The sequence below is a fragment of the Durio zibethinus genome, chromosome 4 (genome assembly GCF_047325235.1).
Source record: "Durio zibethinus cultivar Kanyao isolate XHJ-2024 chromosome 4, ASM4732523v1, whole genome shotgun sequence".
NCBI lineage: Eukaryota > Viridiplantae > Streptophyta > Magnoliopsida > Malvales > Malvaceae > Durio > Durio zibethinus.
Genome location: NC_143165.1, coordinates 35,910,873 through 35,930,733, shown reverse-complemented (window position 1 = coordinate 35,930,733; position 19,861 = coordinate 35,910,873). Strand labels below are relative to the sequence as shown.

Sequence of the window (19,861 nt, the reverse complement as noted above, 5' to 3'; positions counted from 1 at the left end):
AAAAAGCTTGAGTTTAAGTTCGACTTTTAATTCGTGATTTAATACTCAATTTAAATTTAATCGAATTTCATTTTTTTTATCTCAAGCTCGATTCGTGATCGAAATCGAATTATTTAAGCTCACTCGATTAAATTCGATTAATATATAAAAATTAAGCTCAATTCGTATATTCGATAAGAGTTTTATCATTTGTATTCGAGTTCGAACTTAAATTTAAAATATTTTATTAATTAAAATAATAAAAATATATTTAAATATAAAAATTTGATCAAACTCACGAGCTATTCGAATTGGATATAAAAATACTTGAACTCAATTTGATTGATAAATCAAACTATTCAAATTTAAATTTAACTTGATAATAATTAAATCAAATCCAAATTTTATTTAAATTAAATTTAAATAATTTATAAATATTAATATATTATTTAAACCCTGCACCCATGCTCTATGCTCTAACCCTTGCATTACCAAAGTCCAAAGTCCAAACTAAAAGCTTGCCAACTTGTTTCCCTTAAACCCCTTCAGTAGGGTTTTTACCCGTTTCACTCAAGAACCATTATTATCTTCTTCTCTAATTTCTTTTCCAACTCTCTCTTTCTTTGGGGCTTAGCTTTGATGGCTCCAGTTCTAAGTAGAAGCTTAGCTGCCCCATGTTTAGCCCATCTCCCTTTGACAAGCCCCAACAAGGCCTTCAATCTCAGAAGTGCTTTTCTACCTCGAAATGGTCTCAACAAGGCCTTCTTTTGCACTGGCTTAAGGTGGAAACTTGAGAAGAGAAACCATCTGATTGCGCGTCGGTGTCAGGCGTCGGCAGTTGCTGAGAAAGACGCCGAAGAGACATCCGGGGAGAAATTTGAGTACCAAGCCGAGGTGGGTTTCTTTTGCTTGAATATTTATGGGTTTACTTGATTGGTTTATGAGAAAATGAAGGAAAATGATGTTACTTGATGCACTATGAGACTTGAAAATTGCTGCCTTTTCTATTGGATAGAGCTTTTATTTGTTAATATTTGATGTTTGTTTATATTGACAGTTTTGGTCATATATTTTAGCTTCTGGAATTGATACAAGTTTACAAATGGTTGCAGGTTAGTCGCTTGTTGGATTTGATTGTTCACAGCTTATACAGCCATAAAAAGGTGTTTTTGAGAGAGCTTGTAAGGTGAGGATATTTATTTCCTGCTATAACTATAATTTATTCATTTTTTTTATAAAGACTCCTAGTTTTTAATTGACATGTTTGGCTCCATAGGTTTTAATTCATGGTTTCAACATAGGGACAATGTGTTGTGTTTGAATTTGTGATATTTCTGTTGGAAAGCTTTCATGCTACATTACTTTTGGTTTAGTTGGTTTCCTTTGTCCACTACTGAAAAAGTTCTGTTTTTGTGCTCCAGTAATGCAAGTGATGCTTTAGTTAAGCTTAGATTCTTATGTGTGACTGAGCCCTCTCTGCTTGGATATGCTGGGGAACTAGAGATACGCATCAAACCTGATCCAGATAATGGGACTATCACTATCACATACGTATGTTTATGACTTTTCTTCCTGAAATTGAAATGATGAAGGACTTATTTATTTAATTTTCTTAATGGATTTGCAGAGATACTGGTATTGGAATGACAAAAGAAGAGCTCATTGACTGTCTCGGAACAATTGCTCAAACTGGTGCTTCAAAATTTCTTAAGGCTCGTAAGGTAATCTCTTTTGTATTTTGTAACTAACTCTCTTTTTCTATAAAATAAAGAAAAAATAATGTTTTTGGTCACTTAGCATCTTATTATCTGTAGGAAAATAAGTATCTAGGGGCTGACAATAGTTTGATTGGTCAATTTGATGTTGGATTCAATCCTGCTTTTTTTGTTGCTGAGAAGGTAATGCGCTATCTGCTTAATTGATATCTTGCATTGCATCTTCTGTTTACTCTATGAAAGCATTTGTTGTTAAATAATTTTCACGTTAGGTTGCTAATTGGGTTTGCTTGCTTATGTTATTTCTTGATCAGGTTGTTGTGTCCACAAAGAGCCCAAGGTCAGAGAAGCAATATGTTTGGGAAGCTAGCAGACAGTAGCTCCTATGTTATTAGGGAGGAAACGGATCCTGAAAAGGTTCTACACCATGGTACACAGATTACACTTTATTTAAGGGTACCCTATCTGTTCATCCCTTTTTCCCCCTTTACATCCTGTTTGAATATTTGTGTGTATCTATTAGCATTTATATGTTTAAATATTGAAAGGAGATAGTAAATAGAATTGTTATAATTGCCATAACATTCTGGTTTTTTAAATGCACAATTCTTCTAAGTGCCAAATGTGGTCTAAGACATTGTTCTCTTTCGGTCAGATGACAAGTATGAATTCTTGGATCCAACCAGATTTCAGAATTTGGTGAAGAATTATTCCCAGTTTGTTTCTTTCCCCATCTACACTTGGCAAAAAAAAAAAAAAAATCAAGGACAGTTGAGGTTAGTGTATACATTTCTCTTCTAGGTTGGATATGTTTGCTTCCTTCTCTACTAGTGCTTTAAGCAACTGGAAACAATTTACAAATATCAAATGAGTATTTGTTGCCGCCCCCCCCCCACTCCACCCCTTCTGACTTATCACCTTCTCCCTCTGTGCTGGTTTGTCCCTCACGGATGGCTTAAGTTGTCTTAACCGGTGTAAACATTCTCAACATGTTTGATTTTTATCAAAACTTTAAAAGTGTTTGTTTATTTTGAAGATGTTACCACCTGGCTTATCCCTTTAAAATGTTTTCTTTTTCCTTATCTCCATAGCCAATGCCAATAGTCACTCTGTTTTGTTATACGCACTTGATTTCTGAGCACATTGAAGATATAGCTCTTTAACCATTCTATAATATATTTTTTCTTTGGGCAGGTAGAGGAGGAAGAAATGCCAAAAGAAGGAGAAGAAGAAAAGCCAGAGGTAACCATTCCATGCTTTCTGATATTATTGTTGTAGCAAACTTTCTTCTTGGTAAATATTGTGTTATAGTTGGCTTATGTGCTTGATGACAGAGTGAGAAGAAAAAGAAGACAACTAAAACTGAGAAGTATTGGGACTGGGAGTTAGAAAATGAAACAAAGCCGATATGGGTGAGTTTTTGTTTTGTCTGCTCAATAATATGCAATTTATGATACTGCTTTTTCTCAAGAACATTTCTCTATATTCCATTTAGTTTTATCATTATATACTGTTATTTATGCCATTTTTATTTTTGGAGGGGGGAGGTCTGTTGTAGATGTGAAATGCAAAGGAAGTTGAAAAAGATGAGCACCATGAATTCTACAAGAAGACTTTCGATGAATTCTTGTATCCACTTGGATACACTCACTTGACTACAGATGTATGTATGCGTTTGTAGTTTTATGAATTGACTTCCTATGCATAGATAGAGTCATTAAAGTTTCATTGAAATCATGCAGGGTGAGGTGAAGTTTAGGAGTGTTCTATACATTCCTGGCTTGTGTCCTCTCAACAAGGAGGATGTAGTAAACCCTAAAACAAAGAATATACGTTTGTATGTGAAACGGGTATTTATCTCAGAAGATTTTGATGGAGAGCTGGTAAGTTTTAACCTGGTCATTTAATATCTCTGTTTGTACAATATGACTTTTGCTGTAATGACTTCTCTTATGGGAACTTATCGTGGTGTTTTGCATTGAACAAAATTCACATGACTAGAAAATGTTATAACTGAAAAGTTTGTCTGTTTTGATTGATATCTTGGTCTTCATTCGCCTCCTCCTTGTTTATGATAAAGCCATTAAAAGGTTCTTTGTTATTTTGAACTAGAAAAATATTTGTACATTCTACTTCTATATGACAAGCAAAGATGAATTAGAGATAGTCACAAAAATATAGGAAAAAGGGTTGTTTAATTTCTTATATCATGTTCTGTCATACAAGGTGATTGAATCAGAACGTGGAAGTAGGTGCTGTGATAATAGATAAAGTCTTTCCATGTGTTAGAAGCCTGTGTCATCAAGCTTCAACTTTTATTTAACCCAAACGTTGTTTTGCAGTTTCCATGATACTTGAGCTTTGTGAAGGGTGTTTTTGACTCAGATGATCTTCCCCTTAATGTTTCTCGAGAAATCCTTCAAGAAAGATGAATTGTAAGATTAATTTTGTTTGCACTTCTGTACACATATCAACATCTATGTTATACTTGCACATGCATGCACAATTATCCTCAAGTAAATTTTATATTTGCAGTTTAGGGTCTATGAACATCTCTGCTAACTATTTAGTAATTGCTGTTATGTTGCCGTATTAACTATTTTATGGTTATTACGTATTATGTGAGAATTATGAGAAAGAGGCTTGTCAGGAAAACTTTTGGCATGATTCAAGAGATTTCTGAAAGTGAAAATAAAGAGGTATATAACATGATGGAAACAATATGTTTTTTCACCGTTGCTGGCCTGAACTTTATTGATTTACTTGGACGATGTTGAACTTTATTACAAGATTACAAAAAATTCTGGGAGAACTTTGGCCGGTTTCTAAAGTTGGGCTGCATTGAAGACTCTGGTAATCACAATCATATAACACCATTACTGAGGTTTTACACATCAAAAAGTGAAGAGGAATTGACAAGTTTGGATGAATATGTTGAAAATATGGGTGAGAATCAAAAAGCTATTTATTACCTGGCAACTGACAGCTTGAAAAGTGCCAAGACTGCTCCGTTTTTGGAGAAGTTGGTTCAAAAAGACATTGAGGTTTGTTTGTAGATTTGGCATCGGATGAGTAAGGTTCTAAATAAGCACAGCACTTTGGTCTTTAGGCTTCCGCTCTTGAAATTTAGATTACTTCATATTTAGGTGATTAAAATTGATAAATATTGTCCAGTGAATTACCTGAATTATGTTTGGGTAGTGTTATATTTAGAAATAGTAATGAAAAACTTAGCTTAAGAGTAGACAAGAGTTAACCTTTGATTGTTACTGTAGTTGATAGGATGTAAGAGATCTCTTTATTCTTGTTATTATTAGCACACATTAAGCCATTGTTTTTGTCTTTTTTCCCTCTTGGTAGCTAATGTGGTTTCCTTGCCTTTTATATTGATGTTCCATGATAACTAATGTAGCTTCTTTTTTCTTAGGTTCTCTATTTAATTGAGCCTATCGATGAGGTTGCCATCCAAAATCTGCAGGCCTACAAAGAAAAGAAATTTGTTGATATTAGCAAGAAAGATTTAGAACTTGGTTAGTGATTATGATTTTTTCTTTTTTGTTTGGGTGTGATCTCCGGCACCCGTGCTTGTCATTTCTTATAGCTTTGGTGTGCATCTAATGGAATTTGTTGTCATAGCAGGTGATGAAGATGACGTAAAAGAGAGGGAAACTAAACAAGAATACAATCTTCACTGTGATTGGATAAAGCAACAACTTGGAGACAAGGTGGCCAAAGTCCAAATTTCAAAGGGTCTAAGTTCATCACCTTGTGCGCTTGTTTCTGGAATGTTTGGATGGTCTGCCAACATGGAAAGGTGAGCAATTGTCTTTTACTTCTCAACATGAGTCATAGACATGTAAAGAACCTATTCTTCAACTAATATTTTCAATGCATCATGCAGGTTGATGAAAGCTCAAGCTCTTGGAGATACAGTGAGTTTGGAGTTCATGAGGGGAAGGAGGATACTGGAGATTAATCCAGATCATCCAATTATTAAAGACTTGAATGTAAGACCATTTTAGTTAAACTTGATTGAAGATGTTCTAGTTTGAGCATGTCTCCTAACAAGATTGATCTTTTAAGTAGTTAGCGGAGAACTTGGTAGAATAAAACAGTTGAAAGATATCTTGAGACCTTAGGAGCCCAAGACAAGCTCCATCTCAAGCCAATATAGCACCATCACAAAGAAAAATGGCAGCATTTCTCACGGTATTAGTTCAGATAACTAAAGACTACTTATGATTAGATGTAGTGGGAGTTGCACTAATGTGATGTGTGCTCCTGATTAGACAGAGCAATCATTCTTTGTTTTATCCACGGTGGTGGTCAAAACGTTGATTGTGAAGGTGTACTGTACAAATGTTGATACACAAGGAGCTGCTATCCTTGAATTTTTTTTTTCTGACTTCATAGGTCACTAAGCTAATAATGCCTATCACAATTACGGTGTTAATTTTGGTTATTATCCTTGCAGGCTGCATGCAAGAATGCACTGGACCGCAATGATGCCAGGAGAGCGGTTGACTTGTTATATGATACAGCATTGATCTCCAGTGGTTTTTCTGTAAGTAGACAGATTTGTTTGTTCTGTTTAGCTTAACAAATTTGCAGATTTTTTATGTACCATCATATCATTCGTACTTTCCTCTTCATTATGCAGCCTGACAGCCCTGCTGAGTTGGGTAACAAGATATATGAGATGATGGCAATGACACTTGGAGGAAGATGGGGTAGATCATCAGAGGAGGATGAAGTAGAAGCATCAGAAGTCAGTGCCGCTGAAGGCTCAGAGACCCAAGTTATTGAACCATCGGAAGTAAGGACAGATACTGATCCATGGCAAGATTAAATGACCTCTAATCTAAATGAAAATTTTCGTGTATTATTTGATTATTATTAACAAAATAATTCAGAATGAGATAGTAAGAACCAATAAGGGAATGGAAAATTTTTTTGTGGGTTGCGTAAAAATTCCATTCCTTTGTCCAAAAACAAAGGCAGAAGGTTACGGAATAAGTCAGTAACAAGTAACATCAGTCAATGCAAGACTTGGTAGCAGATTAAAAGGAAGAGTCTGACAAGATAAGACTTAAAGCAGCAAGCCGCGTCTCTAACATCTCTTACCTCTCTCAAGCTACCATGTCAGCCACCGACATCAACCCCCACATCCTGGTATTCCCGTACCCAGCTCAGGGCCATATGCTCCCTCTTCTCGACCTAACCGACCACCTTGCTCTCCAAGGCCTAACCATCACCATCCTAATCACCCCCAAAAACCTACCTTACCTCTCCTCTCTCCTCTCCGCTTACCCTTCTTCAATCACTCCTCTCATCCCCCCTTTCCCTTCTCACCCTTCCATCCCCCCTGGCATCGAAAACGTCAAAGACCTTGGCCATTCCGGTAACCTCCTCATCATGACCTCTCTTTCCAAACTTTACGACCCTTTACTCCACTGGTTCAACTCTCACCCCACCCCTCCCGTCGCCATCATCTCCGACTTCTTCCTTGGTTGGACCCAACATCTTGCCCACCAAGTAAAAATACCCAGACTCACATTTTTCCCTTCCGGTGCTTTTTTAGCTTCTATCGATGATTATTTATGGAACGACGTTGACAAGTTTAAGCCTTTAGACGAGGTTGACCTTTCTTCTTTGCCTGGTTCCCATGTTTTCAAAGTCGATCATTTGCCTTCCTTGTTTCGGTTGTATCAAAAATCTGATCCTGATTGGGAGCTTGTCAAGGATGTCAAGCTTGCAAATTCGAGGAGTTGGGGCTGCGTTTTCAATTCCTTTGAAGCGTTGGAAGGTGAGTACATGGATTACTTGAAGAAGAAATTGGGTCATGATCGGATTTTTGGGGTTGGCCCGCTTAACTTGGCAGGTCCGGGATCTTCTGGTCGGGGATATTTGGGTTCCGGGTCTAACCCGAATGACCGGGTACTGACTTGGCTCGATGGATGCCAAGAAGGGTCTGTTGTCTACGTTTGTTTTGGGAGTCAAAAGATGTTGAAAAGAGAGCAAATGGAAGCATTGGCTGTTGGGCTTGAAAAGTGTGGTACCCGCTTTATTTGGGTGGTGAAAACGGGTACGACCCGAGAGCAAGAAGATGGGTTTGGGGTTGTGCCCGATGGGTTTGAAGAGCGGGTGGCGGGTCGGGGTGTGGTGATAACGGAATGGGCCCCGCAGGTGATGATACTAAGCCACAAAGCGGTGGGTGGATTTCTGAGTCATTGTGGGTGGAACTCGGTGTTGGAAGGAATCGTGGGTGGGGTCATGATATTGGCTTGGCCTATGGAGGCTGACCAGTTTGTGAATGCAAGGCTCTTGGTTGAGGACATGGGTGTGGGCGTTAAGGTGTGTGAGGGTGCCGACTCGGTTCCTAACTCGGATGAGCTTGGTCGCATCATTGGTGTGTCGATGCGTGAGGGGGCTGGAGTGAAGGAGAGGGCTAAAGTGTTGAAGGAAAAGGCATTGCAAGCTGTGACTAATGGGGGAAGCTCTGTCAACAATTTGGTTAGGCTTGTTGGGGAATTGCGTAAATTGATTAGCTAAATATGTTATCGATCCGAATCGATTAGGAACATGATATGAAAAAAAAAAAAAAAAAAAAAATATATATATATATATAGTTTAAATATTTTAATAATAATTATATATAAATTTAATAAAATTAAAAATAAATATTTTATATTTTTTATATCGATATTAATTATAGTATGTAATTTTTATATAAATATATAAATTTTAATATTTTATATGGTATAAATATATGAATCATTAAATTTAATTTATAGTATTTTATTAAGATCAAATTAATTTAAAGTTTGTATCATTTAAAATTAATTTTTCATTGGAATTATCATTTTGAATTTGAGTTAAAATGTTTTGATTTTTTTTTTCAAATCAAAACGAATTGAAATTATATAAATTTTTTAAATTCGAATCAACTTTACACTTCTTGTAGTCAAGCTAGAAAGGAAAATTTTACTTATAGTTGAAATCATTTAATTAGCTATATCAAATGTGTCCAGATTAATTATTATAATTTTTTTATACATATGATTTTGACTTAATAAAAAATAAAATTTTTTTATTTTACAAATTTTTTTTTTCAAGACTCAAACTAAAAATTTTAAAATTGAAAATTTCAAATAAATGTGTCCACAAAAAATTTAGAGGGAATTTATTTCATATTTAAGGATAGTCTTGATAATTATGAAAAATATTAAGAATACAATTTAAAACAAAATCTTTTTTTCTATTTTGTAAAAATAATAATAAATATAAAAGTATTTGATTTTTTAACCATCTTGGTAACCTATAAAAGAACATTTGAATTCGCTCATAATTCGTTTTGAAAATAAAAGGTGGGTTATAGAACTATAATTATCGATAAAAAAAAATTTATAGCCGTTAAAAGCCTTTAATTTGCCTATGAAAGTTGATTGACTTAATAACGGTTTTATATGAGTTTTCATTGTAATAAAAAAATTTTAAGGTACAATATATGAGTTTAATATAAATTTTTGATATTGTAACTTTTTGTTGAAGCTTTCAGTGTAATTAAATTGAGTTGAATTAATATAATGAAAAGTTTAAATTTAAATCAAAATTTATTATTTAAATTTAAATTTGATTAAATTATAATTTTTAAATTCAATTTAATTCAAAATAAAAATTAAATTATTTAAATTTATTTGACTAAATTCATTTAATAAAAGTAAATTTAATTTTTATGTTTAATTTTAAATTTAATTATGTATTCAAATTCAATCGAACTCGAATTAATATATATACATATATATATATATGTAAAATAATAATTTTTTAATTAAAATAATATAAATATATAAAATTTAAAATTTTAATTAAATTTATAAATTATTTAAATTAAATATTTAAATATTTAAATTTATCTCACTTAATAAATCAAATTACTCAAATTCAATATTAACTCACCAATGACCTAATGGAATTTGATTTTTATCCTACCTGAGTCCAATTATTTATCATTTACACCCTTATTATGGGCAACGGATTATCAGATAAACCAAAAAAAAGAAACGGGTGGGTTAGTAAACCCATGGGATGTTTATAAACAAAATACACAGACAGCACAGGTTGTCTTTCTCACTTTTTCACATATTTCCTATGTTTTCATAGAAAAAGACAAGGAAAATCCTTGAGACGCTTCCAATTATTGTATCTTTCAGTTTTGGGTTGGAGCAATTTATTGTATACAAAAAGAAGATAGCTCAAGTATGTGGAGAAGCTTAGTGAAACAAGCTTCCAACAGAAAAAAGTTTAGGTTTTTCCCTGAACAGTATGCTTCCTCAATTTCGAAGTGTTGTTCTACAGGGTTTTCTCAGGATTCAGTTTTTCCCAATGATTTCGGACCTTCCAAGGCCAAAAGCAGTGGTCTTTATGGGTGCTCGGTTCTGGGTTTTGGTCAAAATGGTGTCTTTTCTTTGCAAAGGGATGATTTCTGCAGATTCAGTTTGTCTCAATCAGGTAACTCTTTAAGTTTTTCTGTGAAAGTTTGGGATTTGAAAGGGTATGCAAATGCTGCTGAGGCTGTTATTTCTACCGAAGAGGACCTTTCTGGGTCTGAAGAAACCCACGAATTAATGGAAGCAATAAGCAGAGAAGAGAAGAAAGAGTCTTCTTCAAAGCAACCCAAGCAAATGGTAGTAGGAGTGGGGGTTAAAAAGTACAATACTTTAAAGAATAGGCAAATAAAAAGATAAGAGACTGAGGCATGGGAAGAGGCAGCTAAAGAGTACCAAGAATTACTAACGGATATGTGTGAGCAAAAGCTTGCTCCGAATTTGCCTTATATTAAGTCATTGTTTCTTGGTTGGTTTGAGCCTTTGAGAGATTCTATTGCCGCTGAGCAAGAGTTGTGCAAAGGAAATTCCAAGATAAATCCTTTTAACGAGTTGTCAGCGGATATGATGGCGGTTGTTACCATGCACAAATTAATGGGGTTGTTGATGACTGGTAGCGGTGAAACTGGGGGTATTAGGGTAGTCCAAGCTGCTTCCCAGATTGGTGAAGCCATTGAACATGAGGTGAGAAGGGTATAAATGTTTAAATTGGACCATTTTTCATTTTCTTGGGTTGGCTGCATCAGGCTCAGTGAGTTTTTTTTCTTAACATAAAAATCTGGAGGATTATGTGATTTTGATATATATATATATATATATATATATGTGTGTGTGTGTGTGTGTGTGTGTGTGTGTGTGTGTGTGTGTTGGGGGGGGGGGGGACCAATTTATGAAAACTGTGAGCTTTTGTTAAAGTTTTTGGGTTGATAACATGATTATGTATTATATATATATATATTTATATAACATTATTGCTGGAGTTTATAGTATTCTATTGTTAGAAATATCCATATGTTAGTAAAGTAGAACTTACTTATAGATTCAGTATTGTGATTGGTGGTATAATTTCTAAAAGTTAAAATGGTGATTGGTAACATTCGAATAGTTTTTGTCTTTCTTAGGACAGTTCACTGTGGAAATTAATTAGGAGTTAAGATTATTAGCAAAATTCTGTTTTCTGCTTCACCAGATAGAATTTGTGAATTTCTCGATGATATAGATTCAGGCAACTTAAGTAGGGTGTAAAAAGTACATCTCTCCAGAGCAATTTATGCTTTGCATTTTTTCCCTTTAAGGGTTTTTATTAGAGGAATTGATTATTGTCAAAGCAAGTTGGGGATACATCAAAACTATGAAGTTTTGGATTCTCTTTGATGTAACATTTTATTGACATGGATTTTTTGTTTCTTTTTTTTTTTTTTACTTAAAGATGAAAGATAGAGATGATTATTTTATATTTATATCACAGATTTTTGTCTTATTCTCAAGGATCATTTATTGCTATTTCTTGATGAGAACTTATTTATGGTTGTTTCCTGTGGGGATCAGGCAAGGATACAAAAGTTCTTGGATAAGAGAAAGAAGAAGAACAAAACAGATGAAAAACCTGATGCTGAATCTGAACCTGTGACCAATGAACAAGAGAAACTGGCCAAAGGCCAGGAAAAACTGAGGAAAAAGGTGACTCAGTTGATGAAAAAGCAAAAGGTGCGTCAGGTGAGGGAAATAGTGGAGGGGCATGATAGTTCAAAGCCTTGGGGTCAGAAGGCACAAGTTAAGGTATGTAATGTTTGCAGTTGTAAAATGTTGAAATCTGTTCTGGTTTTGGTCTGTTTGTAAAGTTATATCCTGGTGTAGCCCTCTATAGGTTGGCTGTCGTCTGATTCAGTTATTGATGGAAAAAGCCTATATACAACCACCAGTTGATCAGTTAGGAGATGGCCCACCTGAAATTCGCCCTGCATTTTTACATTCTCTAAAAACTGTCAGCAAAGATGGGAAGTGAGTAACTACTTCAATTTCTCTCTCACTCTCTCTCTCTCTCTCTCACTTTTCACTTCTCACTCATTCATGCATAACTCACATCAGAGTATTTATTTTTGTGTTTATGCTTCATCAGCAAAGGCAGTAAGAGATATGGTGTTATTGAATGTGATCCACTGGTTCGCAAAGGGCTTGAGAAAACTGTAAGTGGAATAACAATCATCTTTAACAAATGGTGCTTAACAAACATGCCGTTCATAAATAATTTCCCCTGGAATAAATCTTTATTGTTGGGGTATATGGATGAACTAATCTCAACTTGTGCAATCAGGCTAGGCACATGGTCATTCCTTATATGCCAATGTTAGTGCCTCCTCAAAACTGGACAGGGTATGAACTCAAGGTTCTATCTTTGTACAGTTTATTTTCCCCTGCTTCTATTGACCCCCCTCCCCAATCCTTCAGAAATATTGACAGCTTGGTTCTAACTTGTTCAAGCTTATTTAAATATCTTAATGAAAGGGCTGCTCTCTAAACATAAATATTTCACTTATTCAGTTCCTATTAACTGGTATCTCTGATAAATTTTATGATATTTTGGCTGGTATGACCAAGGTGCATATTTGTTTTTGCCATCATATGTCATGCGAACACATGGAGCAAAACAGCAACGTGAAACTGTTAGAAGAACTCCAAGGAAACAATTAGAGCCTGTTTTTGAGGTTTGAAATCCCTGTGATTTTTATTGTTTACCTCTATGTTGTGCACTTTTAAGGATTAGAAATTTGTTCTTTACATTTTCTTTTAATATGAAAACTAGGTTGATAAATTATTGTTATTCACAAACTTTATATCACTTCATTAGAGCCTCTGCTTTGTTCCAATGGTTCTTCTATTTGTTGTGCATCAGGCCCTGTATACACTAGGAAATACCAAATAGAGGATAAATAAAAAGGGTTCTTGGTATAGTAGACAGAATATGGGCTAATGGAGGCCGTATTCAAGACTTGGTTGACCGTGAAGATGTGGGTGCAAGCAAGATAAGCAGAATCTGATTTGATTTTTGCTTGTTAATATTCTTTGTTATTTATCATTTTTCATTTTCTGAAGGAGAGAAATTTTTTATTTGATGTAAAGTCTATTGTTTTATTGCTGTTCGAGTATTAAAATCTGCAATGCTGTTCTTTCTTTTTCTGAAGTTAATGACCTTGCATCAGTTTTTATTTTTAAAATTTTAAACAGGTTCCTCTGCCTGAGGAGCCAGACACTGAAGATGAAGCAGAAATTCAGAAATGGAAGTGGAAGGTTAAAGCTGTCAAAAAGGAGAATAATGAAAGGCATTTGCAGCGGTGTGATGTTGAACTTAAACTTGCTGTAAGAAGTTGTCTTAATCAGTAATATCTACTTTGTGTCATATAATGTTCTGATACATGGTATATTAACTTTTTTCTGTTGGAGATAGGTGGCTCGAAAGATGAAGGGTGAGGATGGTTCCTACTACCCACACAACCTTGATTTTCGAGGCCGAGCATACCCCATGCACCCATATCTAAATCACCTTGGTTCTGATCTGTGTCGAGGTGTCTTGGAGTTTGCAGAGGAACACACCCTTGGAAAGTCAGGCTTACAGTGGCTGAAGATACATTTGGCAAATTTATATGCTGGAGGAGTGGACAAGTTGTCCTATGAGGGTCGAATAGCGTTTACCGAGAATCACTTGGATGATATCATTGATTCAGCAGACAGACCTCTTGAAGGAAGGCGCTGGTGGTTGAGTGCAGAGGACCCTTTCAAATGCTTGGCAGCATGTATTAATCTCTCCCAAGCATTGAGAAGCTCCAATCCAGAGACTACTACATCGCATATGCCTGTCCACCAGGTATATTTGCCCTAGCAAAATTGCACAAGTTGATACTGAAATTCTTATTTATCTGCTAGTTCCTTGGATGATAAGTCAAATATTCCTGGAAACCAACACGTACATACATATATATTCACAGTTCCTGGAAACCGACATACATAAATACACAGACACGTGTGTGTGTGTGCATGCCTACTCTCTAGACTTTGGAGGTATTTTCCTTTTGATGATGCAATAACCTCCATCTAGGATTAGTTGTGATTACTATCACTGTGTTGGAAGACGGGATTGTTTTGCTTCGTGCCATTGGTTGATACTTGTAGCTACTAGAAATATGCTTGTATTTTATGTGATTATATTGCCAATTTGTTGCTGCTTCTTATGCTGTTCACAATTATTTGATGTAACGCTGCTTTGAGTGTTTCATCATATTTCAATTGTCTGAAGCGTAATGTTGGGTTTTATGTCTTACTCTCCTGCAAGGATGGTTCAAGCAATGGTTTGCAACACTATGCTGCCCTGGGAAGGGATAAGGTAATGAGCTTTGCTCTTTGTCATATTTCATACTAAGGTTCTATCCAGCTTTACTAAATTTGGACATCTCAAATTGTTTGCCTTTAATAAAAGCAGAAACCATTAGCTATCGATTCATTCCAATTATGCTCTTAACTGTATTGTTAATTAGAATTTAAAGTAAAGATCCAGTCAAGATTTAGGGTATAGCTATGGAGGAAAAGTGATTTAAAAGATCTACAGGTGTTCAAGGGAGAGAATATGTTCAACTACATCCATACATGTCACTTATTAATATTTTGTAGCGCCCCCAATCCCACATTGGAAGAATGTGTGGATAAGGAATGATATATATGTAGAGATCTAAACCCAAATCTATGAGGCACCTTTTGTGGGACAAAACCGTGAGATCGTGAGATCTTTGAGTCAAAGCGAATAATACCTCACAAGTTGGGTGCAGGTCTCCACAAATGGTATCAAAGCCTTCACCAATTGACGGAACTAAGTGCTACATTGTGGGAGTCACTAAGCGCTACACAGTGAGGAGCCATCTCTAGAATCCCAATGTCCAGTGTGATTTTGGTCCTGTGGTTGGACTCAGCTTAACAGGGACGCCAAGCTTTGAAGTGGGGAGATTGTAACCCCCTCAATTCCACATTGGAAGAATGTATGGATAAGGAATGATATATACGTAGAAATCTAAACTCAAAACTTATGAGGTGCCTTTTGTGGGACAAAACTATGAGACCTTTGGTTCAAAGCGGACAATATCTCGCAGGTTGGGTGTAGGTCTCCACGTATTTTAATGCGGTTTTTTTCATCCCGTGGATCTACAGGGGTATCTTGTTCATCCCCAGGATATCTCATTTTATAGAATGGATTTTTCACTCATAACAAGTGAAAGGTCATTAAAATTTTATTAATTACAATAGTCCATTCTTCGCCATGTTAATTGAATGGATCATGTATATTTAGTGAATGAAATATTTATATGACTGACTAAATTTGCTTAAATATGCATGATTAACTGTCATTCTTTTTTCTTTGGTATGTTAATTGAATGGCTTTGGCTTTCAGTTGGGAGCAGCTGTAGTGAATCTTGTTGCGGGAGAGAAACCAGCTGATATCTATTCAGGAATTGCTGCCCGGTAATTATTACTTCCTCTCTCTAGTTCTCCACCCACACAGGGGCTGGAGATTAAACAATTTGGGTTTATATGTAAATGCTGACTAATACACTTCAATAACTGGGTTAGATAGGTCTTACCTCTTTGAATGCCAAAGGCTAAGATCATGTTCCTTTAACCTAAAAGCCCTAATTTCTCTAACCACTGCCCTCCATAAATTCCAAGCAGGTAGACTGGCCTAACTATGTCCTACATCAATATCTCTCTATGCAGTATGGTTTGGTGCTGGGACATCAATTTGACCTTAAAATCATTCTACTTGGGAATTCGGAAATTTTAGCTGAAATGCTGTTGGAAAAGATTCAAAACAGAAAACTGCAATCATGATTCTGATAAGAATGCTTTGCACTCATTCATTACACTGCCTTAAATTATTCATATTTGAGTGCAAAGGTAGAGTCTATTTCTGACAAATTAGAGGAATGCACATGAATGAATTTGTATGAGTTGTATCTTGAATTCACAGATCCATATATTTCTGTAAGCTGTCTGTTCCAACTAAGTCTCTGAGTTGCTCATTTTACTTGATTGGATAAATGTTTTTGCCTGGTTTCTTCAACACTTAAGAATTTGTATAACAATCGTCTTGGAATGTTGAGTTTACCAAAAGCAATTTTCTCTCATTGACCTATCTAAGTCGGTTTGCTATTCTGGTGCAGAGTTCTTGATATTATGAGGAAAGATGCAGAGGAAGATCCTGCAACAAATCCTCATGCATTACATGCTCGACTTTTAATCAATCAGGTTTGTTTCATTTCTTCTCTTTTTTTTTTTTGAATGAAGAGGGGAGAATCTATGAAAAAGTTATACTAAATAGGTGTTGGGAATTCTTCAATCATTTAACTTTTATGTTTGACCAACTGAAATTGGAATGCATCCATTTAGGTAGTTAGTTCCTGATGTCAGGAGTTTCATAGCTTACACCTGTGTGTATTTTATTACCGACATTTTACCTTCACTATTTCAAATCTTTAGGTTGACCAGAAATTGGTGAAGCAGACTGTGATGACCTCTGTGTATGGTGTTACTTATGTTGGTGCAGTGAACAGATTAAGAGAAGGTTGAAGGAGCGATGTGCTATCGCAGATGATACAGAGCTTTTTATTGCATCTTGTTATGCAGCAAGAGTGAGGAATTGTTTTGTGTTTGCATGCCTGCATGTTTGTCACTGTCCGATTAAGGCTTAACTAGCTCATTTTCTTGTATGTGCAGACTACCTTGACTGCCCTGGGAAAGATGTTTCAAGCTGCAAGAAGTATCATGGGTTGGCTTGGTGAATGTGCAAAGGTCTGTCATTTATTTATGTAATGTTTCCTTTCAGTGCTTGTGTAATTATGAATGCTGGTAATCAATAGTTCAGAAGCTAGCAAATGGCTCTTCTACAAACAGATTTATGAATATATCCCACATGAAAGAAGGCCAGAAAAGTAGATTCAAAGAAAAATAAGAAAAGATTGTGCTTTGACTAGAAGGGCAATTTCATAGATTTTCATATATCATGTTTTCTTCATTGGTCCAGCACTTGTATTTCTTAGACTTAAAACCTAAGCACTTACTCCCCTCCCCCCCCCCCCCCCCCCCCAAAAAAAAAAAAAAAAAAAAAAAAACTCCTAAGTTCTTTAAGTTCAACTGATACTAAAGTAATTTTTAGGGAATGTATGAAAATCTTTATATTGGCTACCATTGGTGACCGCTTCTGGTGAGAGTAATTAAATAATTCAGATTGAATGTCCTCTTGATTTAGACAATATCTAATTCAATTGGTGACACCTTACTAATATGCTTTTATGGCTTCCTTTTCACATGCATATATGTATAAGTTAGGGGTTTGGTGATGCGAGAAATTGTCACACATTTTGCTTTGTCTTAGTGGCTGTGTGATACACCCAGTCATTGCACTTGAGCATTTAAAGCTTGGGCTTTATCTTATAGAATATTATCTATTTTCTCATTTTTAGCATACTTCCAGATGCTGACAGACTGAATATAAACAGGTTATAGCTTCTGAGAATCAGCCAGTGCGTTGGGTCACTCCTCTTGGTCTTCCAGTTGTACAGCCTTACCGGCAAATGGGATGGCATCTTGTAATGCACTAAACTGTTTGTTAAACTTTACAATGGCCAATATCTTTATTTTGTACCGTGCAAAAATGAAAGAAATCATTACAACATTCTGATGTGTTTAATTTGATGCAGATTAAAACTTCCCTTCAGGTGTTGACTCTACAACGAGAAACTGACAAGGTAATTTTCTTTCTTTATCCATGCCCTTTAGGGTTGCTGAGTATTATTATTTAGCCATAAAAGGTTGCCAAATATTTTAAGATTCTTTCTTTATCTGTAGTTGCATAATAAAGTTAACTCTTAGATTATATGTCCTTGGCAAGAAACCATTTTCTTAATCACCATTGATGGTGCAATTTTAGGTTGCTCATATTCATATCCAATTTGTGATGTTGCCATGTGTACCTTACTTTAAGGCTGCTAAAATGCCAACTGTGATTGTAGGTTATGGTTAAGCAGCAGAGAACAGCATTTCCCCCAAACTTTGTTCACTCCCTTGATGGCTCCCATATGATGATGACTGCTGTTGCTTGTAAAATGGCAGGCTTGAATTTTGCAGGTCTTGGTGAATCTTTTCCTGTGTGATTTTTAGTGCATGCATGCATTCATATCTTTGTCTATCTGAGGAAGTCTAACTTCAATGCTAATGTTGTCACAGGGGTCCATGATTCATACTGGGCACATGCATGCGATGTTGATGAAATGAACAGGATACTAAGAGAAAAGTTTGTTGAACTCTATGAGACACCAATACTAGAGAATGTAATGTATCTTTGCCTCTGGATTCTGTATCTTAATTTATATTGACAAGAATGTTTGCTGGGGTTATTTTAGAGGCTTTCCTTGTAAAAGGTGCAGTCTATTAGAGGCTTTCCTTGTGAAATGTGTAGTCTATCTTCCTGCCAAATTCAGGTTAAACATAAAAAAAGGAGTTCGAAGACATTTTCAAATTTCTAAATATCATTATGATTACTTGGAACACATTTATGCACTAGAAATAGGTGATAGCATTTCATATTTTCTTTCATGCCTTTTCTGAAGTTCCATTACGATCATGATTTCATGGAAAAGGTAATATAGAAATGGCCTAGGGATACCCTTACTTTGGATGGATTTGAATATCAGCAAAGTGGTTATTCATATTTGTGTATAACATGAAGAGGCTTGTTTATCTGAAAGTGTCATTATTTGAATTCTGACATCTTTGATGGATGGAGGAAAACAATTTTCTCAAACAGAAATATACATTTGCTGCATTCGCTGGGTTATGTTTTCTGCTGATTGCTTTGATGGTTTCATTTGTGCATACAGTTGTTGGAAAGCTTTCAGAGGTCCTTCCCTTCATTAAATTTTCCTCCTTTACCAGAGCAGGGAGACTTTGATCTCAGAGAGGTTCTCGAATCTCCCTACTTCAACTAGCCTGATCCAGATGCTCTTGACGGTCTTCTTCAAAAATTCAAATTCCTCAATCTGTCATTTGAGCAACATACGATGGCAATCATATATTCTTTCACCAGGGTCGTGGGATTGTGAAAAAGCAAGCTCTTTTTGCACCCAATGAAGGACTAAGGGCAGAACTGAATATCCCAAGACTAGGGTGCTAACAATAATCATTGTCCTGTGGGTACTTCTGTATATATATGTTACACAAAATAAACAGTTGGATGGAGATTCCCTTCAAATTTATTGCCCCACTGTTGAAGTTAGGCGTTGATCCACAATATTTTAAAGGATTTGAAGCAATAAATGGTAAAGAACAGCCGTGACTCTGACGGTATTGAAGCAAGGCAGTTTTGTGTAAGCTATACAGAACTGGTTTGAGGAAGCGATCCAGACAAAGGATGGAAGCTTCAATTAAGCATTTGGGTCATCGGTCTTTTAGCAATCATATGAGCAACAAATCATAGCAGGTGTGGAAGGTCTTTCCTATGGCTCGCCAGGCTCCCGGAACTTACCACAAGGATCATTGGTGTGTGTTCTTTTCATCGGCTGAAAGTTTTTCTTTAGATGTGTAGAAACTCAGATTGGATGTTGTTCCTTGAATTAAAACAAAGTTCATTCTTATAGTAAAAGGGTTAAAATTTATTTATTTAGTTTTTAAGATGGTGAACTTCACTTGCTGACTTATAGTTGTTTGTTTTCAACATTTTCGTGATGAAAAATGGTTTGCTAA

At 35.6% G+C, this 19,861-nt stretch overlaps 3 pseudogenes across 3 annotated transcripts; all 3 read left to right on the top strand.

Annotated features, from left to right (window-relative positions):
- Positions 1 to 467: 467 nt before the first annotated feature.
- LOC111287225 (heat shock protein 90-5, chloroplastic-like) lies at positions 468 to 6,665 on the top strand (annotated as a pseudogene). Its single transcript, XR_016341817.1, has 19 exons — positions 468 to 873; positions 1,092 to 1,165; positions 1,401 to 1,526; positions 1,607 to 1,700; positions 1,794 to 1,877; positions 2,009 to 2,147; positions 2,343 to 2,470; positions 2,889 to 2,936; positions 3,029 to 3,106; positions 3,253 to 3,357; positions 3,437 to 3,577; positions 4,037 to 4,143; positions 4,321 to 4,391; positions 4,482 to 4,738; positions 5,122 to 5,224; positions 5,334 to 5,508; positions 5,596 to 5,701; positions 6,169 to 6,258; positions 6,355 to 6,665. The product of XR_016341817.1 is annotated as a heat shock protein 90-5, chloroplastic-like (transcript).
- Positions 6,640 to 8,460, top strand: LOC111287224 (UDP-glycosyltransferase 89A2 pseudogene; annotated as a pseudogene). Its single transcript, XR_016341816.1, has one exon. The product of XR_016341816.1 is annotated as a UDP-glycosyltransferase 89A2 pseudogene (transcript).
- Positions 8,461 to 9,817: 1,357 nt separating this feature from the next.
- LOC111287059 (DNA-directed RNA polymerase 1B, mitochondrial-like) lies at positions 9,818 to 19,789 on the top strand (annotated as a pseudogene). The gene is made up of 19 exons (XR_016341815.1): positions 9,818 to 10,765; positions 11,630 to 11,860; positions 11,949 to 12,082; positions 12,201 to 12,267; positions 12,396 to 12,453; positions 12,668 to 12,786; positions 12,975 to 13,089; positions 13,307 to 13,438; positions 13,527 to 13,943; positions 14,409 to 14,459; positions 15,516 to 15,586; positions 16,285 to 16,369; positions 16,601 to 16,752; positions 16,838 to 16,912; positions 17,620 to 17,709; positions 17,821 to 17,868; positions 18,133 to 18,247; positions 18,347 to 18,450; positions 19,000 to 19,789. The product of XR_016341815.1 is annotated as a DNA-directed RNA polymerase 1B, mitochondrial-like (transcript).
- Positions 19,790 to 19,861: the final 72 nt, after the last annotated feature.